Genomic DNA, 27045 nt, shown 5'->3' on the forward strand with positions numbered 1-27045 from the left:
TTTCAGGGGAGGGATTTATGTAGCAGGCTTGCTGTTAGCGTTTTCCCTTTGTGTTTAATATTAGAAAAACAGATTTGGGGCTCTTGTGACTGAAATGTCTTGACTGCAGTATGCATTACTCAGAGAAAACAAAAGGTGTGTGAGAGAGCGAGGTGCTACCACAGGTATCTCCCGTTTCCATCACTTTTGGCTCTTTCTTTGTATTTCTTTTTGTTCTCAAATGCTTTCATCCATCGCTAACCATTGCAGCCATGCTATTTGATTTCTCCTGCTATTTTTGCAAATTAAGAACGAAGTTGTATGCATTGTGTTGTGAAACCTGGGGATAGGTGCTGGTCGATATTCCTTGGCAATGCAGTCATATTTAAGTTGCAGATGTTTCAGCAGAGAATTGTCTAGAAAAATGTTAACTCTTAAAACCCATTTAAATGCATAAGCAGTGATATATACAATAGGAGATATTAATAGAGATATTTTGTATTGTTTATGTATAGGTAATATTTGTATTCATTTTGAGATATGCATTTCATAGCTAAGCCAGCAGAAAAACATTTTTATTTCCCTTCTAGAATATGTCTACAGGATAGGACACTGATGACAGCATCAAAAGCTGTAACTTAACAAGGGTGAAGCAATTGAGCAGGCTTGCCTACATCATGGAGCCTTGTGTGGGGATGCCGTAGTAATGCTAGTTGTCTAAAGGAATGGCAGTAGAGTTGCTGAACTTGATGTTTATGGTTTAGAATGTGATGCTTTGTTGTATTTTAAAATATTTTCTCTTTCTCAGAGTTCTCTTCTTTGCCTTTCCCGTTTTTATTCTTGACAAATGAGCTCTAACCCCGATGACTACATGCTGACTAATTCACCTTAGATGGAATAGCAGGCACATACCTTTCTATCATTAGCATCATTTCTTCTTGCTGTCTTTGGAAACCACCAGTAGAGGATGCTAACAAAAACGACTGTTGGTGCAGCATCGAAGCTTGTGGGTATTCTGTGCTGATGCAGAAGCCTTGTGTGTCCTTCTGGGTCTTTAAAACAAGCCTGAGTGCTTCGTAGTTTACTGATACCAGAAAGGCAGGAATGTGTTCATATGAACGAACTTACACATGTAAGCTTTAAAACCTTGAGATTGTTACTCTCTGGTATCACATTAACGCAGTTATAGTATAAAAAGTTTGGCTTTAGACTTGAGCAGGAAAATGCAGTAATTGTATATTTATTTTGCATATTCTCCACCATACTATCTAACTTGTTGTTGATGTTGTTGTGAGTTGAGAAAACACATTTTCAAATGTTAAAGATGTCCATGACTAGGTATGGTAAAAAGAGGTTTCAGTGAAGTGATTGATAGGACTGGGTAGTGATTTCCCCATAGCTTACATAAACTTATGACTAGAGATGGGCTGGAAACTGAAGTAGATGCTAAGCTCCTGTTGTGTGCTTGTAGGCTTTAGTTTTATCCTCCTCGGTCCTGTGAGCCTCTTATGAATGGTGGCCCCTTCTCATCCCGTACACATCTCTAGTGACAAGTCCCATAGCACATTAAGTTTAAATCTATCAGTTATAAATTAAGAAATACAAGTTTTTGACATTTTAATGATTTTAAATTGTTTATTAATTACTACCTTAAGTAAACTGTGAACACTGAGATGATGACTTTGGCTTATGAAGAATAATTGCATGAAACTTTCAGTATATGTTTATGCTCATGTAGTTATGTTGAGATAACTATAAACCTTAAGCCTTGCATTCTGTCAAAGGTTAGAAGCAGTTCTTCCCCTGCTTATTGTAATGTAGCTGTAGAAACGCATTGCTGATTGCCGTCATGCAGTAGTCACACTGTCTTGAGTAAATAGGACTAACCTGACTCGTCACATAAGTCTGTGTGTATTTCCCATGGATTGTCTATAAATATAGTTTTCCTATCATTTCTCTTTAATTTGGTGCTATCCTACATCCTGAGCTCTCTATGAATGAGTATAATTCATTTCTTTTTTTCGTGAACTATGAAACTTATCAGAGTTCACACAGTATAAAATTCTAGCATGAAACCCAACATCAGAAATGACTTAGAAACTACAACATCAGTCACTGGTTAGATGACTGGTTTAAAAAAAAAATGACAAATAATTATTGTTGTTTTGGTTTTTGTATAGCCTTCAATATTTTTGAAATTATGTATAATAATTTACATAATTTCGTTTTATAATTTTAGTGGCTTTAAGATATGAAAAAGCTATATTGGGAATATTTCTAAAACATTTCTTAGTGGTTTTTTGCCTTTTTTCTTCTTCATCTAAGCACGTGATTAGAGTTGGGCATAAACACAGTCGCAATATCGTGTGGGATTATACTGCTAGCTGCTCTTAAGTACTTGTACTGAATTGCAGTGAGAAAAGAGAATTCATGCAGATGCCGGAAGGTCTGCATTGGTGCGCAGTTGTACAGTGAGAGGCTAGCGGGTGTCAGGACACAGACATGACTCCTAGGGTCCAATGGTTTCATAGGCTCTGCAGCATGACTGACAATCTGTTGTCCACTCCTTGTAGAGATACAAACTAAAATAAAAGTGCCTTGTAGAAAGAAAGTTTTAGAAGTTTAAATGAGGAAGTGCCCTCATTGGGGTACATGATAAAATACTTTCAAAACTATCATCTGAGAAGTTAGGTACTGAGCATACCACTAGGTAATCATGGTATAAACATATGTTAAGTATGTTACATATAAATATGTGAATGCACCATAGTTAAAATTTTGCATTTGAATTTCACAGTTGTCCACTGAGGAGTGGCCCAGTTAACACAGCAAATACATCTATTACCACAGCAGTTCTGAGGAGGAATTGTGAAGCTTTAGAACACGTAAATCTGATGTTTGTGTAGACATTACCAGAGGGATAATTTTTACTTTGTGTAGGACAGTGTTTTATTACATTTTTGAAGGAGGTATGTCTGTGTATAGACTTGTACATGTGTGTGCAGGTGCCCGCTGAGGCCAGAAGAGACCAGAGGGATTGGACTTTCTGGAGCTGGACTTACAGGCAGTAGTGATCCTGTAGTTGTGAGCTGTGGGTGCTGGACTGAACCTGGGTCCTCTGGAAGAGCAGTGAGCACTCTAACCGCTGAGCCACCTCTGCAGCCCCAACAGGGCATCAGGTTTACCACATCACAGTTACCCATGTGGACTGAGCATGCCTAGCCAAGCTTTCAACTTACTAGGAGTGAGTCGTGCTCTTCTTAATCTGAAAGGGGGTTACTGACATGCAGTATTTGTTTATGTATATACGTATGTATGTATTTTACTATTTACATATTTACTATAGTATTAGAGATTGAACTTGAGTCTGATTATATTTTGGAAGTATTCTACCACTAAGTTACATTCTTACCCTTTTTTAAACTTTTTAAATTAAAGACAGTGCCTCATTAAATTGTCCTGCATGGCCTTGAACTTGATCTCCGTTTCAGCTTTCAAAGCAGCTAGGATTATAGCTGCCTGATCAGTCAGTGCTTCTAGCCATCTTTCCAGTTCTCTGTACCTTATTTTTAAGACAAATCTATCGCTGAGTCCAGGGCTTACCAGTTAATTAGTCTGGGTGGCCTGGGAGCCTTAGAGACCCTCCTATCTCCATTTCTCTGGTATTGGGATTATGGGCACACTTTTATGTGGGTGTTGGGGTTCCAGCATAGACAAGCACATCTTTCCATCTTTCTAGCCCACATTTAATGTAGTTTAAATACTCTAATTGTAGCTTTCTTTTAATAAAATGGGTACCCCTTCAGATATTTCCTGTACCATTCATGGTCACTAACAAAAATGTTATTTCTCTATTCAACCCTTGAATTATTTGAATGCAATATGTGGGGGGTTGTTATTGTTGTTAAGTAGGTAGTATTCAGAGTAAAGCATAGCCTGCTGGTTTAAAATTTAATTGCTCTAATGAACTTTTACACTTTCAAAAAAGTTTCTGGGATTGAAGACGGGGTGTTGAACAGTAGCCTCTTGACTATGAAGGACTGTCATACCAGGAATCAATTTTCCAGAAAACTGATGCAGAAGACCTGATATTTGAGATGTTTGGATGGAAACTACAGAGAAACATGAACGTGTACTTCACAGTGTAGTGCCAGACAGTCAGTAATGTGTGGCTAGCATGAGTAAGTGTCGGACTCCAGGCTTAAGCTAACCTTGCTCTCTGGGGACTGCTAGACTGGACTGTGAAAATCACCATCCCTTTGGTGTTTTCTCCTTCCCTTAACCCTGAGTGCACTCTTAGACCATCACAGCCAGCACTCTGCCGTGTCACTGAAGGTAGTCTTGTGACACCAACACTGGAGGGACACTTGTCATTGAGCACATCTTTCTGTGGCACAGGCCTATATTATTCTACCTCCTTACCATTGGTGTATGTTCATGATGCTCTCCCAATGGCCAGTACTTGGCTAGGACTGGACACTGGTGCAGTTCACTTTTCTAAATCGAATCTCTCTGTATCCACTGAGGGTTTTTAATGTGAATGAACAAGAGAAATGGACAAAAGGAAATTCATTCTATATAAGTGACATTTAAGGCAATTCAAGTAGTAGTATATACCTCAAGATGGAAGGATTTGGGAAGATTATCAAAAGCAGTTTTCAAAGAGAAATTGATATAGGCGTGGTCGTTTATGCCTTAATCCTCTTATTTGGGAGTGTGAGACAGAAGGATAGTGACTTTGACATTGTCAGCTTGGAATACAGAGTGAGACCTCAAGAGAGAGGCAGGAAAGAGGGAGGCAAGACTAGGAAGATGGAGGGAGGAAGGGGGGAGGGAGGGATGGAGGGAGGGAGGAGGGTGGAGCAGGAGCACACACATGCAAGCTGAACTCAAAGGGACATAAACAGCCTTTGCCACATTTGTATTTCTACTTAACACACACTAAGCCTAGTGTGCTCCATTTTCTAGACTATTAAGTATATTCATTTGTGAATTTGTAACAGGCAAGTGGATGCCAATATTTCTTGTGATTTATAGAATGTGCAGTCATCTTAGCATGAGAGGATCTCTACTGCGTATGCATGTACCTACCACAGTTAGCTGTTGGTTTGGGTGTTTCCTCAGTTTAGCCTTGTTTAGAGGAGTTCTCTCACTTGCATGGTGGAGTTCTTTACTCCAGTCACCATTATCTCCCTGCCCCTCGTCGTGCGGGTCCTACGTGTCTGACAGATGCTTCTAACTGCAGTCAGGTTGTTTCTGTGGAAAGCACCAACGAGTTATGAGTGCCTCCAGTGCTGATCCCCAGTCCGACTGCAACTCTTGAGTCCCAGTGACCCTGTCATGTGTCCTCATGTGTCAGGAAGGCCAGAGGAAAAATTTCTCTGGACAGAATGACTAACTCCTGCTGCACTGTTCAGAAAAATCCAAAACCTATCTTTACCCTCACCAACAATGTATAACTAGTTTTTATTTCAGAGTTCTCCCAGAGTATGGTATTTTACAGTATTCTGCATTTTGCATTTTTAAATTAAAATTTCCTTATTTTATGTGTAGGAGTGTTTTGCCTACCTGTATATCTGGGCACCATGTATGTGTCTCCTGCCTTGTGATGCCAGAAGAGGGCATCAGGTTCCCTAGGACTGAAGTAATAGACAGTTGCAAGGGTCATGGGGATGCTAGAAACTGAACCCAAGTTCTCTTGAAGAGCAGCCAGGGCTCTTACCCTCCGACCCATCTCTCCAGTCCTCCTTTTGCTATTTTGACAACTGTTAAGTAGGGTGTCAGTGGTTTTATTTTATGAAGAGGTTGGTCGTTTCTGCATGACTGACTAGCATTTGGGTTACTTTGGCTTGTCTTATGTTTCTTGTTGATAGCCTAGGTTTGGAATATTCAGTATCATGATTCCAATTATGTCAGTTATCTATTGATTTTGACGATGGTACAAAAATCCTTAACTTTAATCTTAAATATATCAAAGTTTTGACTTTGTGGGTAGTAGGGACTCTTTCCTAATATATAGATTAAAATATGTTCACAGATTTCCTGTTAGTTATATTTTATCTTTTATCCTTTGGCCTCTTATGTGTATGGAGGTAACCCCTGAACACAATGGGGGCCTTTCTTGTTTATTTGTTTCATTTGTTTGTTTGTTGTTGTTTTGTTGTATCATACAGGAACACACGACTAGCCCCGACACTGTGCTAATCCTCCTCCCAGTGCTGGGACTACGTGCATGGTCCACCGGCTTGGATGGATACAGTGTTTGGTTTTTTAAGGATAACCAGAGGGAGGGGCTGGGACTGATCCTGTATTTTACTAGTTATTTTAACTTGGCCAGGTGACTACCTTTGCTAACTTAGTGTTAGACTGGGTAAAAGAGGTTTATAAAGCAGTATATTTATTGTGTTTTAAGGATCCACAAATGCTATTTTGAATTTTATTCATTTGCTTTAAATATATCCTGTATCAGTTGTCTCTTATCCATTTTCAACTAATGTAAGTACTACCTGAAAGGCTGTTACTAGGAAATGCACTCACTGCTCCTGTGGCTTTGGCCTTGAGTGCTGTCCAGTTCTGGCAGGAGCGATGAACTGGTGCATTAAGTGTCTAAAGCTTCCAGATGACGTTGCTGTATGAAAATTTACACAGAAGCTTCATCCTTCACTCCTCCTCTGTCTCCCTAGCACATATGCAGCATGCGCACACACTATATGAGCATCAGCATGTGTGTGCATGTGCCTGTGCACATGCATGGATGTGTGAATGTCAGAGGAGTAGATCATGTGTCTCTCTCTATCATGGTCTGCATTATTTATTTGAGACAGAGTCTCTCACTGACCTGACAGCCAGCAAGCCTGAGATCATCATGTATCTGCCTTTGCCTCCCCCACAGCACTGGGTCACGGGCACATGCTATGCCTTCTGTTTAAATGTGGATGTTGGGATCCACACTTAGAACCTCAAGCTTGTTCAGCATGCATGCTTATCCTGGAGCCATCTCTTCAGTCCCCCGAAGCATTATATTATGCTCCTGAAGGTGCATCTTTTAGCTCAGGGAGGATTGTGGACTCATTTCTTGAGGTGCATTATATGGGGTGAGGTGAAACACTTCTGTGTAAATGTTCACATGGAATTCATAAATAACACATCACTATCACTGTTACTCTGTTGCATAAATAAAAAAACAAAGTCCCAGGAAGAAAACGGTATACTCCATGTTGAGAAGTTTAAGATGCATGGAGCCCACTGGTTTTTATACATTCATTTGGCTTTGCATATTTTGAAAATACAGGTATTTTACTGTGTTCCTACAGCTTAGATCAGAACCCAAGACAGGTTAAAACCATATATGGGTCTGTAGGCCTGCTTTAATAAACTTACTGAGGTACTGTTGTATGGGTAAGATAGATTCTGGCACATTCTGGCAAGTTCTGGATCCTTCCATGCTTGCTTATGTAGCTGCCAGTGCAGTGCATGAATGTGGAGCGTCTCTGTCATCCTCAGGAGCTCCCTGGTGCACACGGCAGCCCAGCCAGGGTTTCCCACTTTGGCCACATGACATCAAGGGCCTGTCACTGGAAATTGGACTTCTAGAATTACAACCAGGAAATGTGTACTCCTTGCTTTATATTCTTCATTTTGTTTCGCAAGGTGTTCTTGGAATTTGTATCATTTGTATTTCATCCTTTTGGATTGCCAAGTAGTGTTCTATTATATGAATATAATATGGTTTGTATAGCTATTCACCTAAAGTTGACCTATTAATTTTGATTATTTGTGGGGTTTGCTGTATTAATCTACAAACACACACAGATTTTAAGGGACCATATACCGACATTGCCCTTGCTCACTTAGAAGAACTGCTGGGGCATTCACGAGGTGTATGGCTGACGTGATAGGAAACTGCCCAGCTGGAAAGTCCTCATCACCATTGTGCCTTGCACTGCCACGCATGAGTTCTGCTCTGCTGCGTCCTTGTCCTTCCAGAGGTTTGCCCATGTTCTAGTTTAGCTGCTTACGTGGTGTGCTGTGCTGGTTTGAGTTGCATCTCACTGGTGACTAAGGGTGTGTGAGAAATTAAGTTGCATATTGGTCACTTATTGGTTATTTTCTTTCATCAAATGCTTTTCAAATCATGTGTCTATTTTTTAAGGTTAGGTTTTATCTGTCAGTGATTGAATTGAAAGAGGACTTTGCATTTTCTGGACTCGGGCTCTTTGTTGGATATAAGAATTTGAAGGACTTTAACCTTTTCTGGAGTAGTCTTTAACTGTTAATGGTAGCTTTCATGTTTAAAATTTATCAGTTTATGATTTTATCCTTTTGGGCCTTATTCCGTGGTCAAAGTGAAAATTCTAAATATTTTAGAAGTTTAAAGCATTAGCATTGGCCTATGATTATAGTAATCTTTGTCCATATTCTGTTTTGATTTTGACCTATAAGTGCCTGAATCTGTCTTTAGTTATTTTCAAGAGGCAAAACAATAAAAAAAATTAAAAAACCAAACCTAATCCTTTTCCTTTTCTATTTTCTTTGTGTCGTGTGTGTGTGTGTGTGTGTGCGTGTGCGTGTGCGTGTGCATGCATGCACGTGCACATGAGTCTGTGCATGTGTGCCTGTGGAGTAAAGGAGCCACTACTGGTGTCTTCCTCAGTTGATTGTCACTGTGTTTTTGAAGCAGGATCTCTCACTGAACACAGAGCTCCCTGACTTAGCGAGGCTGGCTCCGGAATTCCTTTTGTCTTTGCCGCTCCATCTCAGAGATTATAGGAGTGTACCACCATGACCTCAGCCTTTCTAAAGCTTCAGTCTCAGGGAAGGCTGCCAAGGGGAGCCAGTGAGTAGGCAGCTTGTGACTGTTACCTGCTCCTTCTCCTTCCCTCATGCTTTGGCGAGCCTAGCGCTGTTCCATTCACACTGCACAGTCTGACATCACACTGGGATTTAAACCTGCTATTCATTGAGTTCATCGAAGGACCCGTTTTCCTTGCCAAGAGCGTGTGATCATCCTGAGTCTTGGTTATGTATCTTACCCCCGACCAGCTGACCAGGTCATTGTTTATAGGTGCACGCACAGTCACTAGATCACACACAGCTCATTATTTGTAACCTTTCCGTGCCTTTTGTTACTGATTTTCTTTGAAAAATCTGTTAGTGTTTATGTATATTGGTTGGAGTATTTTGCTTTTTTTTTTTTTTTTTTTTTTTTTCCGTTGAGACAGGGCTGTCCTGGGACTCATTCTGTAGACTAGGCTGGCCTTGAACTCAGGGGAGATACATCTGCCTCTGCCTCTGCCTTTGCCTCCTGAATACTGGATCAAAGGTGTATGCCACCTGGCTTGGTTTTGTTTTTAAGTGTCTCATATTTTTATAATTCCTTTAATTGTGGCTATCTTGGAATTCTACATATGAATATATAATATCTTCTGTTCTGTTATCCATGGGTATAATTATAGAAAGCATCAAGTGTGAGATAGAGGTCTTAGGTTATAATTGTAAATTTGAAGTTATTTAAACTATGAAATTTGAACAATAATTTATTTAAACCTATATTTGATTTTTGTGGAGTTAATATGGTAGATTACTGTGCACCATGCAGGAAGACAAAAACCAAAGGTGGTTATAGTGTAGGAGAAAAGGCATAGGAACTAAACTCAAGACTCTAGCTTAGTGATTGGTCCCATCCCACATGCAGCGAGGACAGTGCTTAGAGATGAGTCTTCAAGGATATGCATGGCTGCCCTGGTGAAGCTACTTAAAGTGATATTCCATGCAGAGGAACGCCATGTGCAGTGAGCCACAGGAGGCTTGTCGACCCAGCGCGAAAGACTTACTTGAGCCTTGTAGAATGAGGACCAGGATAAAGCTGGAGAGTTAGGAAGCAAACGAAGAAAAGGAGTTGATGTTGACAACGGACTTTGGATTTTGCCTTGGGAGTGATGAAAGCAGCCAGAGGTCCTGAAGCAAGTAATTGTATTGTAGTATTTGTGCTGTTCACCACTTAATGTTTCTTTATGGAGTAAATGTTGTCATGTTTGCATTATTGAAAGTAGGAAGCATTGTGGAAATAGAAGCTGACCCCTCCTTTCCCGACTTGCTTATCTAGTCTAATCGTGCTGACAGGTTCACATGGCAATTGCTGTGAAGTGGTCCTGTCCCTACCATCCTGTCACCCTCAGTGCCATTGACAGGCTTATTTTTTGTTAGAAGCTTATGCAGATCAGAGTTGGTAGCTCAAACTCATACACCAATTGGCAGTGGGATTGCACTCTGGTGCTCTGGGGAATTGTATACTTTGGTTTTTTTTTTTTCCAAATCAAATCACAATTCAAACAAATGTCATGATTTACAAACCTCTCGAATGAGCTATTTCTACCACCATTAACGATGTTTTGCAAAGACACGGTACTCGGCACTCTTGATTACTAAGTCATTCCTGTTTCTTTGTGTTGGTTGTTTTTGTTTGTTTTTCAGCTTGATAGAAGCTAGTTGTCTGGGGAAATGGAACCTGTTGGCCCGTGCGCATATCTGTAGAATTTTCTTAATTAGTAATTGGTGTGGGAGGGCCCAGCCTACTGCAGGCAGTGTCACTGCAGGCTGAGCAGGCCAGGAAGCAGTGCTCCTCCATGGCCTCTGCTTCAGCCACTGCCTCCAGGCTCACTTTCTTGGCTTTCCTCCATGATGAACTGCAAACTAGAAGCCAAATAAACCCTTCCTCTTCAGATCGCCTTGGCACAGCAACTGGAAGCAAGCTAAAAACATTGTTTCTGCAGTTTACTAAAGTCTGTGAATAAAATCCCACCCATCACCGTGCTTTGATATTGATCCTCACATTAACTACAATTAGACAATTCCCATCTTTCTTTTCTAATTCATTTATTTCTTTATCTCCTAAGAGAGGCTTTTGCTACAGTCTAGCCTGGGCTTGGTTCAAACCAGTAATCTTCCTGCCTCATCCTCAGAGGTGCTGGGACATAGGCATGAATCACGATGTCTGCCCTATTCTTGTTTTATATCATCATGGTCTGGTGTCTGATTGCCTGTGACAAATGAAAGTAATAAGTGAACTAGTTGTTTTATTATTAGGATTAAATTAGCTAGGCATTTAAAAAAATCTTCTAGTTCCAAAAACATTAGAAGCTTACATTAATTCAGTGTGCTGCAGCTCAGGCTTGTCTGTTACTCTTGTTAAATAAAAAGAATTCAGGCTGGGTGTGGTGGCACTTGCCTTTAATCCCAGCACTCTCCAGCAAGGCAGGAAGATTTAAGGCCAGTTGTGCTAAATAGTACAGCTTTGTCTAAGAAAAATAAGGACGTTAAAAAGCTAATTCCGTTTGAAGGTGCACTATATGCTACAAGACATATTAACACCAGTGCCCTTTAAAGGGCCATGTATTAGGAAAATACATGCTTATCCTGTCTTGACCTCTGAGTTTAAGACTTTTGTACATAAAGATTAGTGTCTTATTTATGCTTATATGCGTTTCTCTAAATATTCCATGTGATCAGTTGATGTCAATTAAGGGATGTTCATCTTCTGGATGTTACTGTGCACTGGAGGGCGGGTTTTTAAGTTTGAAGATTGATCTGCCTCACTGTCTGCCGTACTCCTTCCCACTTCGCCTTGTCTTGTGTTGAACTTGGCATGTGTGTCCTGTGGCAGCTGTGAAACTGAAACTGAGTGCTTCTGAAGGGCCTGATAACCCAACTTCCCTAAGGCAGGCTGCTTTCTTTAGTAGGAAACACCATCTTTCTCTTATTTCCTTAATACATGCAGATAGAGTTTTATAGTACCAACCTCAGAAGTGGTTAATGCAGTAAGGAGCAGGTAGGCTGCTCTCTGCACAGCTGGGTTACAGTAAGTGAGCACATGGTGGGGGGCAACTAGATGCTGGCCTTCCCAGGGTGTGCAGCACATTTGCAACCATCTTCTTCTTTTCTGCCTGGCATGTGTCTGTGTCTTAGAGTGAGGTCCTCGGTGCTTTCACTACGGTGATCCAGACAGAGAAAGTAGTTACAAACGGAGAGGGAGTTGTAGGAAGAACAGGATGACAGAGGATGGTAAATGCGGGTGGGTATAGACATGTGCTGAGTAAAATGTGGAATCAGGGTAAAGTTATTGATTAGCTGTAGCCCTAGAAATAGTGTAACTTGAGCAGGAGGGAAATGGGGGTGAGAATAAACATTCATTATGAAAAATGTAAGCAGAGGAAGAAAGGAAGCATGATAAATAGCACATGGTTAATAGTGATAAGTGCAGATTCACTCACAGAACATACACGGTGCACATACACTGACAGACATACACGGTGCACATACACTCACAGAACATACACGGTGCACACACACTCACAGAACATACATGGTGCACATACACTCACAGAACATACATGGTGCACATACACTCACAGAACATACATGGTGCACATATACGCACAGAACATTCATGGTGCACATACACTGACAGTCCGTACAAGCTACTTGTATAGAATAAAGTAGAAAAGTCCTGTTAGCTGCTCATTATAAGCAATGTTTTTTTTAAGAAACATATGAAGTTATAATCATTGATCAAACAAAAGCTGTGACTATATTGACTTTGAGATATTGATTTCCAGCATCAGTAAAGCTATACAAGGACTATTTTAAATTGACATGTAGTTAATATACCTTTAAAAACTAGTAAGCAAAAGAAAAGAAAATCACAAAAGAAGTTGGCAAATCCATTACTATTGTGGGTGGTTTGAAGTAATTTCTTAGTAGATGTTGGAAAAGAAAAGTCAGCAACAGAAAACATTTCAATGACAGGGTTTACAAGCTTGATGTAATGGGCAGGTCTAGAGCACTTCATCCCACAACCACAACATTCTTTTGAACACAAAGAATATTTAATCATAGTCAAATATAAACAGTTTCATAAAAATTTAGCCTGTGTTCACAGTGCCATTAGTTTAGATATAAGTGATAGTTTCTTACGGGGTTGAAAATTAATGTTTGTTTTTGAATAGCTTGTGACTCGAAGAAACATAGGGGAAATTAAAACATGTCTGTAGCAGGAAAGCACTGTCTGAGCTCATGAGTAGCTAAAGCAATACTTCCTGTGGGTCTGTAGATCTTCAGCAGTTACTTTGCAGCATTAGAGGCTGAAGAGTAATAGCCATGCACTGCGCAAGCACCAGGAACCCTGTTCAAATCTCACTACCTATGTAAAAGCAGACCTATAACCCAAGTCTAGGTGACAGAAACAGGAGGGTCCTGGGGCCTCACTGCCCAGTTAGTCTAGCTTAGTGGCAAACTCCAGATGCAGTGAGAGACCGTGCCTCAAAAATAAGTTGGAAAATAATATGGCAGTGGCTCTCAACCTTCTTAGTGCAGCGACTCTTGACTGCAGTTCTTCATGTTGTGGTGACCCCTAGCCAAAATTTATAACTACTTTATAACTGTAACTTTGTTACTGTTATGAATCATAATGGAAATATCTGGTATGTAGGATATCCAATATGTGACCCTGTAAAAGGATTGTTCAACCCCTAGAGTGGTCCTGACTCACAGGTTGAGAACCAGTGCACTAGAGGGCTAATACTACCTGTCAACATGTGGCTTTCATATGTTCATGATGGGCTGTGGGTACACCTGCCCTCACAGATATGTACACACATGCCCAAATTAAAGTAGAAGTAATAAAGATGGGGTAGATAGCAATGAGCTGGAGGATAAAAATAACCGGGAGAGTCCAACAGTGCACCTAACATAGTAGATTGACTGTAAATGGAAGCCGACCTGTGAGCGCGAATATGGTAACATGGGCGTGTCGGAAGGTTCAGCTGCTGACCTCAGTGTGTGAACGTAAGTTGAGACAATCGAATGTGTTGGTCAGAAGGACAGATTGGGTAAACTTGTAGAAAATTGAAGACTTAAACCACAGAGGAAACATCTTCTCACAGAGAGAAATGCCAACTAGATATTCTTAACAAACAAGTTCTACAAAACATCCAGCAAACACTGAGTCTCATCTTGCAGGAAAGGGATAAATAGCTCATAGCATATTTTGTGATCTAGAAGAAAAGTATGAAAAATGAAGAATAACTTTAACCCAAACATAGAAACAAAGTGTGTGAATAGTACTGAGTTTGATCGGGCAGTGAAACCCGTCACAACCAAGTTAGGGTTATTCAAGAAGTTTAGAATCGGTTGTAAGGATCAGTTATTAATGTAATTGATTACATCACTACTTAAAGGGATGAATTGTGAGCATCTTGCTAGATCTGTTTCCTTTGACTGTCATTATTTAACTCTGACATTGTATTTAATAGATCAGTCTCTGCCTCTGGCTGTGAAGTAACCCCAAGATGCTTTCATTTTTAATTCTTTTATAGTCTTCTAAACAGTAAATTCATATGATTTCTGTTTTCATGTCTTTTCTTTTTATTAAGTATATTGTATAAAGTTTAAAAAATGTCACCTTACCTTGTTCCATTTTTCTAAAGCATGTATGGTATTTTTCACTATTCCTTTTGTGTTTGTGGGAGCCACCTTTCAAAATCTACCATTTCATTTTGGGTTCTGCTTATCCAGTAACCGTTTACCATCCAGCATTGTTAGGAAAACTCAGTATTTACTCATTTGCTCTTCACTGTAACGTGGTCATCCCTGTTCACCAGGTCTTACTGCCTCCAGCCTTTCTGTTTGAGGAGCAGATGGATGGGTGGTGCTGTCACCAGCCAGAGAACAGACACAAATGAGCAGCAGTGCAGGAGATGAGGAAGCTGTATTTGAGGCAACAGTGAGTTTCCTAAGACTGAGGTCTGGCCTAGCAGTTGACTGAATGAAGCCACTTTGAAGGATGACAGTAGGTCTCAGGCTAGGAACTCAAGTGTCAGAACATAGTAGAGGTAAGAGAGGGCTGAAACCATGAGACACACAGGGAGCATGTGTATTTTAAGAAGAAGGGGGGGGGTTAGTGTAGGATCCAAATTGGTGGAATAGGTAATAGGGCCAGGTAGATAATACAGAGGAAAGAAAGGATAAAACAAAACAGAAGAGAATGGCTAGTGTGGTCACTGTGCCAACCCTGGGGTCCAGCTGTGATGGGGAGGCCGTGCACTTTGAGTGGGGTGCGTCATCCCTTCCTGGAGGAGGATGGGAGTGTCCTCTAACCTGAGCCCGAGGCTTCAGCACGGGCACAGTACATTTGAGTTTAGGGAAATCAAGTAGAAGTTTGAGTGCTTTGGGTAAGATCAGACATGCTGCATGTGGTGTGCTGTGCATTGCTGTGGGCACACACATTGACTAGTGTAATTCACACACCATCATAGATAAAGAGTTCAGAATGTGTGCTCTAGGAGAACAGGAAGGTATGTTTTGTCTTCTGTTGTAGTCCCTGTGCCTGGTCTGATTCCATTCAGTCAGTGAGCAGCTATGCAGGGTGCAGGTGACTGCTCTCATTTTGAAGATAAGTAGGGACTAGCAGGGACTTCACACTTGTTCAGCTAGCAAAGGAGAGTAACTCAAGCTCTGTGGTGGAAAGACCAAGAAATTCTGGGACTAGAACTCTGGTTACATCACATGGAAATGGAAACAGAAGAGGAAATAAGATATTGGGCTTCATGCTTTTTTGAAGTGATAACAGATCCAGATGTTGGGAAAAAGAAGAACATTGTTGTAAGTGCTGTGTGGGTATCTTTGAGCATCATCGTAGGCACAGTATCCTAAATGCAGCATCATCATAGGTGCTGTGGGTATCTGTAGATGCCATAGAAAGGCCTAAGGGTGGAGTCAGTGGAGCGTCAGGATCCGGGCCTCGAGAGTTGTTTAACTGCAGATGTGTGGATAAGGGACAGCGGGGCATAGCACACATCTCATTTTCTTCCTGTGAGTCCTTTATTGAACATAGGTTGATGTTAGATTTGGCTTGCTAAAAAGACCGAAATAAACTGAGTTTAATATTACTTATTCTCATTTATAAAGAAACTTGCTGTGAAAGTTTAAAAAGTAATCAGAATCTCTAAATCCATGAGTTTTAAATTTTATCTGATAAGGCAACTATACATAAAGTATAAAATTTGAAAGTTATGTCTCGCATTAAAACTAAAAATCATCTCACTGTCTCATACAGTAACAGCAGGGCCTCTGTTTCTGGCCGCACGTCACACCCCTTGCCTGATGGCTGCATGTTTGGAGGATGGAAGCTGCTTCTGTTCTACTCTTTAGCCCAGCCCACCGGGCGATGGCTGTTCGTGGAACCCTTGCTGACCCCTTCCCTCTGTCTCCCTGAGTTTCTTTCTGGATACTTTGTATTTGAAGTTCTCCAGCGTTCTTTATTCTTTCTATAGCGACATATGGAAGAAGCGAAGTTCATGTTACACTAAGCTATACTCAGTATTTAAGTCATAGCTTTTAAAATGTTTTGAAGATTTAATTTAATGTCTATATCCAAAGAGTCATTCAGTATTATGGGTTTTTTGTTTTATTTTGTTTTGTTTTTTACTTAAAGCTTTGATTTCTTTCCACATATTTTGGTAGCATTCCAATGTGTACACAGAATACTTTCCTTCATAGAAACTTAAAAATGTGTTGAACCTAATGTTTTAATAATCTATCATGTTGATTTAAAGAACAATTTTGTGTTTCTGGAATTCTTAATTTGATGATTATACAATTCTGTGCTGTCCTTTCCCACAGCTTTCTATCACCCTATAAATATGTTTTGAAAGTCATTGTCCAAATAAATGTTTGTGTAATAAGTTTGGAAAGAGTCCTCAGAGGGTATTTTCATCATTTAAGTCATGGCAGCAGCTGAATTCCTGCTAAGTGACTTGGGCACAGTGGCCATGACTGCCCTAAGTCTCACTTCGTCTCACTGTGTTGGTTGTAAACCTAAGTGGTTGTCAAATCACATGGAGGATTGATGTTCTCACTGACTGCTCCTTAAGACGGAACATAAAACCTAGGGTCAGTGTGCCATACGCCCAGAGTTCATCCTTTTCTGTTTCATAGAGGCTGTGGGGGAGGGGTGGCAGTTCTTCATTGCAACCAGTGTCTGCATTTGTTGCCTTGTCGCCAGTCTTCTCTGTAGTGCCACTAGAAGGTCTGGGAGGCACCCAAAAACTGCCAAGCAGACTAGACGAGTTGCTGCTCTGTGCTTACAGTCGGAACTTGACAAGCCCTTCCTTCCGGCTGTGGAATAGAACCATTGACTGCAGTGTGTGTGATGCTGTGGGTGCTCAGCCTGGAACCATCCAATGTTCCTCTACCAAGAAACTGGGTTAGATCTTACTGGTGGAGCGGTGTTAGTTCCTTTGCTCACATGTACATATGATACAATATTCTTACATGTGCATATATGGCATGCAGAGGTTTTTATATGTTTCTGTGTACATTTGGTAAGTTTAATAGTTTACACTCTCAAGTATCATGTACTTAACATATTTGAGTAAGTAATACTTGGTATTTATAGGTGAGGGTTTGGAGCCCAGTGAGGGGTGAGGGTTTGGAGTCTTTTGAGGGGTGAGGGATGAGGGATTGGAGGATGAGGGGTGAGGGATTGGAGGATGAGGGGTGAGGGCTGAAGGATGAGGGGTTGGAGTACGGGGGTTGGAGAGGTGAGGGGTTGGAGGTGTGAGGTGAGGAGTTGGTGCTGTGTGAAGGGTTAGTTTGGTGTGAGTGAAGGGTTGGTGGTGTGGTGTTAGAGTGGTGTGAAGTGTGGGGTTGAAGCAGAGGTCGGCCTTAGATACATGTGTGGCTGTGCAGATGTTTGCAGACATTCATACAGGATTCTGAACTCAGAACTTGTCATGTGGTAGTTCATTTTCAGGACTCTTACATCACTGTATACATTAAGAACTGCATTGAGTTGAAGAGCAGAGGATAAACATTTTGAGAGATGAAAACAGGTGGAGGTTGTATTATACAATTCAGTAAATTCTTTTAAAGGTGTTTAAGATGGAAACATTAATTTTACCCTTCAGAATTGCTTTTGTGACAAGATATTTGGGTACCCTAGAATTGTTTTCCTTCTCTACATATTGGTACTTGACTTGTCTGCTAGGCACAACTATTTAACAGAAGCTTTGACATTGTTAAGACCAAACCAAACCAAGCCAGGCTTCCCGGGAGGCCCTTCTTCTCTAAGCAGGAGTGGGGAATCTGCCCACTGAAGCATTAGGTGGCAGTAGTCAGAAGGAAGGTGTTTCAAGAAGTCCACTAGCAGATATAGCTCACACACCATGGGATATTTTGCCGAGAAGGAATCAGATATTCTACATTCCCAGAGTTTGACAATGCTGGAAAAATCAGAATGCTTCTCACGTGCAGCTCTGTGCATGTTGAGAAAGATTTAAGAGAATCTTTAAATGAAATAAGGATTCTTAAGTGAGAAAGGACCTTAAAGTTCAGGCAGAATGATTCACATTGTAGAGAGAACTGAGGTTCCGAGCCCTCCATGGTCTCCCTGAGAAGCAGCAGCTGCCATTTCCTTCTGCGTTGGTTGGTTAGCAGAGGGACAATCACTGTTGGCGACCATGTAACAGGGAGCCACCGGCTGTTGTCCCTAAAGCTCCGGCACTGTGCTCACCACCCCACCTGTGAGGAAAGGCACTGTCAGTGCCCATGTGGAAGGCTCTGACCTGTCTGCAGAAGTAGTCAGAAGATCGCTCACGGATGTGGGCATTCCAGGTGCCTTCTCATAAGTTAAGTAGCTGCTCCAGTTGCAGAGTGGCAGGGTAGGTCGGAAGCTGATGCGTGGCCAGTGCTGCTGCGAGCATGCAGGAGCCTGAGGGAAGACAGTGTCTTCTCAAGCACCCGAGCAGACACCTCAGCCGTCTATGACACAGAATAGCCTTGGAGACATTTAAGCTTTATTATTTGTGTGGATGGTGTATCTCGTGGGGATGTGCTTGCCTTGCACACACGTGGAGGGCAGCAAAGGACTTGGGGGAGATGCTTCTCTCCTTCCATCTTCGTGGGAGCCTGGAGCTCAGCTCGGCTTGGTAGGCTTTGGTGGTGAGCCCGTTCACCCGCTGAGCGGCCTACTCTTTGGAGTAAAATTTGTATCTTAGTGTTATCATTATGTATGGAAAAGGTGAAGAGTGGGCAGGAACTGAAGAGCATGATGGATGCCAAGGCAAAGGGAACTGCATACAGGATTGTCCTCCTTCACTGCCTTTAATGTGCTTTCTCTAATGTGCAAAGGGAAATTGATAATTCTTGTTAGTTACACACGCAAATATGATTTCACCCTTAACAGCACGATGAGACATGTTTAAAGTTATCATTCTCAGAATATACTTCTGCCAACTCAGCCTTTTGCTTGGAGTTAAGGTGAGCCTTGCAGGTTTTAGAGTAAGTTCTCTGAGACCTCAGCAGAGCAAGCCCTGGATTAGGGAAACGCCATGCTGTAAGTTAGAGCAGTTCTCAGAATCTGTAGTGTACTGCTTCTTTCTCCGCAGGCTCTCAGTACACTTCGATGGGTCTCAGAATCTCTGTATAAAGAAAGGAACTCAGAAAGCCGCCTGCCATTGCCTCCTAGGTGCTGAGGTTAAAGGCATTCAGCACCATTTGCAGCCTTTGAGAACATCTTGTAGAGATTTCTGTCCGGCTGTAAGAGTGCAGACTTGATGTACGGAACTTACTGTATTTATTATTGTTTTATCTTACCAGGTGACAGGATGAAAATTAGTTATCTAATACTAGTTTTAGTCACAGTGCATCTGTGGATGTAACTAAGTGGAATAATGCTAATATAATATGCACAGGGCCCTAGGTACTACCCCCAGTACTGAGAAAGGGTTTTCATGTCCATGTGGAGGCCAGGCTCAACCTTGTGTATTCCTTGGAAACCATTGGAGGTTGTTAGACAGTCTCCCCTTGGACCTGGACTCACTGATGAGATTAGGTTGGGTGACTGGTGAGTCTGAAGGATTTGCCTTCCTCTGCTTCTCAGGGCTGGGATTACAAGCGCACATAGCATGAGCGCCCTGCACAATAGTTTTAGTTTTATGTGTCTTCTTTTATAAAATATATTTTAACTGAAATAGAAATATTTCAGCTTTCCCTTCTCTCTTTTCTCCCTTCAGCCCCTCCTGTGTCTCTGTCAGCTCTCAAACTGATAGTTCTTTTTACATATATTACTAGTGTTACGTGTGTGTATATACATACGTATATACGTATATACGTATGTATGTATGTATGTATGTATGTATGTATGTATGTATGTATGTACACAGATCCAAACTTCTGTGTGCTTTGTTATTGCTTGTGTTGGTTTCAAGGCTGATCAGTCTGCATTCAACAACCAGTGAAGGGCCCAGCTAGAGGCAAGGCCCACTCCACTCAGTTACCGGCTGCCTGTAGCTGTTTTCCTTGAGGTGAGACCCTGCGAAAGCTTCCTCCTTCTGTATGTAGTGCCACTGCTATTGCCATCCTTCTGGTTGTGTCTCTGCCCTATTTGTAGGAGAGACTAGAACGGACATATACAGGTCTTCTTTTTGCCCCTCTCCCACAGGGTTCCCTAAGTCACAGATACAGAGCTATGATGTAGATGTACCTGTCCGGGCAGGGCTCCTGAAGACCTGTTGATCTCTGCATTGTGTCACAGTTACCTGTGGGTGTGAGGCTAACATTTAGAATGTAGTAAGGAATTCTCCTACTCTAGCAAACTGGTGGTGGCAGCTTGTTTTCTAGGGATCATGAAGCTAGTTAGGTTTCCAGAACAAGACACGGTTTCTTCCTCTTGAGTTGGCCGTAAGTCCAATTAGACAGCTGTCGGTCACCACCCACATATGAATGCCACATTAGGGTTAGGTATTCCTTATGGATATCTGGCCTTGTAGGCCATTGTGGTTCAAAAGCATTGCCGCTGTGTAAGACTGTTTAATTGTTTCCCTTCCTTGGCAGCTTGCATAGTGTTTTCTGGTATCATGGAGACTAGACACAGCAAAGAGGCTTTCAGGTCAGATCCAGTTTGAATCCTTCACGTTTTGTGTCATAGTAACCTACCCTCGACCCCAAGTAGGCAACTAAGGATTACATCAGTGGTCTGTATTGTTCTCAAACTCTTTTGGACTACCTTGACTCTGTAAAAAGAGTCTGCTTGTGTCTGGCACTGGGGCTTTTCTTAGTCTGTGTCATCCTAAGTGGCTTAGCCGTGTGTGTGTGTGTGTGTGTGTGTGTGTGTGTGTGTGTGTACGTACCACACTTAACCCGTGTTGTGCATACCTTTATGTAAACATGATTCCTTGAGGCTTTACCAAATAACCTTGAAGTTATTTGTTCCTGTACCCTTATCCTTTTGTATTGTGGTTAGGGTCAGTACCCCTGGTTTTTTACGTGGGTCCTGTTGAATACCCATCTTGGGTCATCACATTGCATGACAAGCATATTACTTACTGAGCCATTTCCCTAGCTACAATCAAATATATATCTTTCAGAATGTAGATCATTTTCTTCTCATACATACCTAACACCTCTTTAAAATATAGGATTCTACCCATATCTGTGTGAGTCTCAATGTAACAGAATGTTTGGTTAGGGTAGATCCTTAAATTTTATCTACAAATACCACTTGACGTTGAAAAATTCCTTTTAAACTAAAACTCCATAAACATTCATATTGCTCCATTATAATTGTTTGGTGGGAGGTAGCATCTGTCCTTACATTAGACATATTATTTTTCATCATGAATATTTGCAGTCAGGTGTTCTATCTGTCTGAATGTTTATATCTTTATCTTCATGATAGAGTTCCAGGATAAAAGTTGTTGGGCATGTGCCTCACAAGGCATAGTCCTTTAAAAACTTTAAAAACTTTAAAAACATTAATGCATGCCCTCCAGTAGGATTCCAGGATACTGTCGCAGGATTAGTGGGGATGTGTAGCAAATGAACACAGGGTTTTAACCATTGTTGTGCCATGTTCTGGGTAATGTATCCCTCATGTGGACCATCATGACACAGAGATGGCTTCTCACTGCCCTACAGCCCAATTCTCACTGCATAAAAGCGGTTAAGAATGGCCAATGCTTGTGTCTTACCACCTGGCTTTTCTGGGGAAAATAGGAGTAAGAGGAATTCAGTGTAGCCAGAGACTGGCAGATGTTAGAGAGGATGCTAGGGATGATGCACAACATACATAGTTTTAAAAAGACTTCGTTTTTAAGCATGTATTTTTCAAGTGTATGTGTCCGTGTGAGATGACACACAGGGGAAGAGCAGAGGACAACTGTGCAGGTGTGTTCTCCTCCCAGCGTGTGGGTATCAGCGGTCAGTCTCAGGCCGGGAGGGTTGCTTGTGTGTGCTACACCGCTGAGCCCTCAGCCTGGTCCCTTGCGCGCGTCCCTGTAGGCATGTGGAGAGCAGAGGACAGATGGCAGGAGTTGATCCTTTCTTCCCAGCATGTGGATTCCTGGTCTAGACCTGTGGCTTCACATCTTAGCAAAGAGGAGGGCAGGTGAGCTTCTACAGCTGCTTCTCAGCATCAGTGATTTTACTTCCACACTGAGCGAGTGTAAGAAGCGTGATGTTAGAGTGTGTAACTTCTGAAGAAGTTGTGTTCTGTGTAGGTTTAAGTTACAGAGAAACTACAAATACAAATTCACTTGTTCACAAAATAATGTTTTGACTATTTTCAGGCTGAAAAATTAAATAAATATTTATGCTATGCAACATGATTTTACTATGAATATATTGTGAAATGGCTTAATTAAGCTAGCAAATGTGCTACCTCTTAGTTCTTATGTTGAAGAAACCTAGTCTTCCTAGCCATATTCAAATTATGTTATATTGTCAGAAACTATTCAGCATGGCAACTTTTGCTTCTTACTGCATTTGATCTTAACCAGAAGGCAGAGAAGTTATAGATCTTTACTTGTGAACTGAAGTTTTGCTCTAATTGAACCTCAGCTCTCCACTCCTATGTTCTTTTCTAAGAAATGAATTCTCAGTTCTGCTGAAGAGTTTATTTCTATGTTTTAGATACTAATGTCTTATCAGATATATGATTTTCAAATATTTTTCTACCATCTGGTAGGCTGTCTCTTCAGTCTTGCTGTGCAGATATTTTAAGTTTATAATACCATTTGTTAAGTTTCTCTCATCTCTGGTTTGGACTCATGTCCTAAACAATCATTGCCAAAGCCAATGAAAAGTCATGTCCCTCCATTTTCTTCTCAGGTGTCTATAATTTGCAGTCTAATGTTTGAGTTTTTAATCTAGTTTGAGTTGAATTTTGCACACGGTGTTAGGTTAGAGACCTCTTTCCTACCTTCTGCCTGAGATACGAGTTCAGTTCCACCACTTCCTGGGAAGACTCTTAGCTGCGTGCCGTTAGCATCTTGTTCATATTTCTAAAGTGAATTGTTTGGTGGGGAGATGGGGCCAGGCTGTCCATCTATTGGAGTTTAGACTAGACCTGTTTTTCTTTCAAGAAGCCAGAGTGTTATCTCTGCCCTTATTCAGAGGAGGCTTAATCTCCATTAATAATTTAAAGAAGCAAGTGTTATTAATGGTTGTGGGAGAAATCTGACTCTAGCTTGTCTCTGCTGATCAAGAGCCAGGACTCCCTTTCCAGAGTCTTCGGTGAACTAGATCTTAGCAGCACCCTGCAGCAGAGAGGCTACATCTCCAGCAGGTTAAAGTGCTTGGTTATTTGTCAGGACAGCTGAGAGGGCTGGTGCATAAGCACGTCTACGCCCAGCTTCCCAAATGAAGAATGACAGAGGATTGGTTTGCTAATGCCTGAAGGCTGTCAGGAAGGCTACTTGCTGATTTTGGGTCACTTAAAAATTGGTCTGCTTTACAAAATTTATAATTAAAGATATAAATTTTAGATACAATACAATCTACTATGTGATTAATTCCTAAGCAGGGAAGACATTACAGATTAGCTAAGGAGTGGTAATCTTGCAACTTTTCATTCTTGGGGTTCACTATTGAGAGCGCCCTGATAGAGGGTTAGTTAGAAATAGTGAGTCCACGGCTTGATGGAATAAATAATTCATAGCACACAAGAAGCGGCTCTTTCTCTTCACCAGTCCTTTCTCCTCATTATGTTCACTCCCTGTCTTTCAAAGGCCCCTTTACAGCCCAAGAGCTGCTCTGTGTGAGCATGGAAGGGCTTGGGCACCATTTCAGCCACAGCTTAGCTGAGCCTGGGGGTCACGTCAGAGAATGAAGAATGTCTTCAATGTGTATTCTGTGGTAGCAACTGAGAGAAACATGCTAGCCTAGCTGAGATCTAGAGAATCACAGAGTCTCACGATAGGTGCTCTACACTGCTAGCCAAATACGGTTTTACTCCTAAAACGCCTCTCAGTGCCTATTTTAAAAATTGTTTTAAAGTTGAGTTAATCACTGAAATTCTCCTTTTTTCAGAAACTTTTACTACATTAAATAAAATATCTGGTACAACATGAGATTTTTACATTCTCTTTAATTTTTAAAGTCTTAATCTGTAAGAAACTTGAAGATTTGTGATGTTTATATGGAATTCTAGCTCTTTCTACCTTTTATTAAATACAAAGTAGGAGTTCTGCCGTGCAGACAGGGACTCTCAGCGGCTTGGCAGCGCAGGGCCCTTGTCTTGCACATGGGAGTTTGCTGATTGTGACCCGGCTGGAGGTGGTGTTTGCCCTTCATCAGTAAACCTCACCTTAGATCTGGTGGGAAGACTGTGATAGCCAGAGCCACTGTAAAAGGGGAATTTATGTGGATTAAACACTATTAACAGACACTTAAAGGCATTGGGTTGTAGTCTAGACCCCTCACAAGGACAAATATCTGTGAGCAGGAGTTCTGCTGGTCACCAGGACACAGTGCTTCATCAGCGTGTTTGTCCTTGGGCTGTAAGTGCTATAAAATGGCTCAGTTGGGTAGAATTCAGTGTTTCATGCTCTGTCATATGTATTTCTTCATATGACATGGACTACAGGACGCAGAGTCTGCAGAATACAAAGCTAATACTCTAAGTGCTGTGTTCTCAGAAGGAAAACCAGCCTGTTGTCCATTTGCCCATTCTGCAGTAACTGCTACCCTTACTGTCCAGGACTTAGTGACTTCTCGAACAGTAACTTAGAAGGAATAGTAATTTTGTGACACATTGTGACTTAAATACTGAGTCATGTTTTGATTTTCAACTTAACCCAAACGGAACTGTCAGCAGCTCTGAAAAGTTAGGCTCTACTGTGGTTTTCCATTTCTGTTTCAGTAGTCACTGAGGCCAAATGTTCTGAAGCTTTACTGGACGTCAAATTCTGGTGGTGACAATTTTGAGATAGTTTTTTAAGGAGTGTTTCTTTCAGTTAGTATTGCTATAAAAAGCAGCCTGGAAGTTTATTGGCTGCAAACAGTACTCATTTCTGCCTTTGAGGACTGGCTCCGCCTATCCGTCTGTCTGTCTGTCTTCTTTAGACCTTTATGTTCTAGCATGGACACTGGGAAAGGCCACACAGTGTGTCCTCCTGGCTGACAGAGGCTGCACGTGGACCTCCTCACAGCATGGTAGGGGTTCAGAGAGGTGTTCAGAGCTGCACCCTGTTTGTTGGTTTGTTCAGTCATTCTTGTCACTCTGAATTTCTGAGAATGCTACTAAAGGATTTCATGAGTAACTGCAGCAGACTCACCCCACGTGCCAAGGGAAGGTCCTAGAGTCACTGCGCTCCTGAATGCAGGGCAAATGAAAGCCACACTCCACAGGCTTCCCTGCCCTGTGACCCACCCTGTGACTTAGTATTCTAACAGTGTGTTCCAGAAGATAGATGGCTTCACTGCTCCTTCACAGAACAAATCATAGCACCGACAGAGCTCAGGAGGGAAAGGCAGCCCGAAGGCCACTGCCTCAGCATGAGCTCCCATGGGTGCTGTCAGTCAGGTCACTCGTCAGGGCCACCTGGCAGAAAGGCTGGTCCGCAGCAGCCTTCATCCTCTGCCTGCTTCTGGCAGATCCCAAGGCCTGAGGAGTCAGAGCAACAGAGGTCTTCACCAAGGCGACCTGCAAGTCCACATCTGAGAAGCTGTACTTTTCAAAGTCTAGATTCTGAAGTTTCCCAGAGTACATTCTGCCCATTTTGTTGGTTAAATCAGGTTCTGTGACCAGCTTAAATTAAGGGAAATGTGTCCGCTAAGACAAGAAGTCTGAACAGAAGTGAATGAACAGGGATAATTAATGGGACTTGCATGGTGCTCCAGGCTTCCCGTGGGGTCTCAGAATGTATCGCCTGAGACATAGTTACAGACATTTTAGTAATACATAGTAATTATCTCCAGTCTTCATTCTCTCTACTCATCCTTTATATTTTATTTGTCAAGATATTCTAGTAGTTTCAGTCTGAAAAAGTTAGAACAGTTATATTATCTATAGGTCTCCAAGTGATGCCATAGCTAATTACACATAGCACCATACAGGCTGCACAGCACCTACATTTTAAATAATCACTCGCCATAGTTAAACACTATACATTATAGTCTACTTTACATTTCCAGGAATAATCTTGTAATAATAATAATCTTTTTAAGTAACCCCACCCCTCGCCAACACACTTTGGTCAACTCCAGATTATATTTATGATCTGTTCTCCAGATCACTGGCCATTTAAGATGCTAAAGAAAGAAAGATATTAATTTTCCAATGGTTAAGGTATTTTTTCTCCCCATTCCCAGGATGATAGAAATGAAAGACAAGCAAGCACTTAATCAGAGAACCATCCTTCCACCCGAGTGGTCATATTTAGGAAAGACAACAAAAACAAAACACTTCTGTGATTAGAACTGTGGAGCTAAGGATCTTTCCTGAGTCAGCTGTTGTGTGTCTCTGACAGGACAGAGCCTCATGCACCACATCAGAGTCACAGGAAACTGGTCCTCCTAAAGAAAAGTAAATAAAAATGCATCTAATTTGCTCCGGGAGATAATATTGAGGACTAAATTGGTTTTAAACAATGTTTACAAAAAGCAAAACTAGATAAAACATTACAGACAAAACATTAAAAGTCTGCAGATAGGCATAAGGAAGAATTTTGGAACTCTAAACTTGTTAGCTATTAATATATATGAGAAAGAGAAAGGTGTGAGAGAGAGAGA

The 27045-nt window shown here is 41.4% G+C and overlaps 1 protein-coding gene across 3 annotated transcripts in view; it reads left to right on the forward strand.

Moving 5' to 3' along the window:
- The window catches only part of Zeb1 (zinc finger E-box binding homeobox 1), a 156221-nt gene that overhangs the window by 2403 nt on the left and 126773 nt on the right, over positions 1-27045 (forward strand). The gene's annotated exons all lie outside the window — the stretch shown is intronic.

This window comes from Rattus rattus, chromosome 14, assembly GCF_011064425.1.
Source record: "Rattus rattus isolate New Zealand chromosome 14, Rrattus_CSIRO_v1, whole genome shotgun sequence".
Taxonomy (NCBI): Eukaryota; Metazoa; Chordata; class Mammalia; order Rodentia; family Muridae; genus Rattus; species Rattus rattus.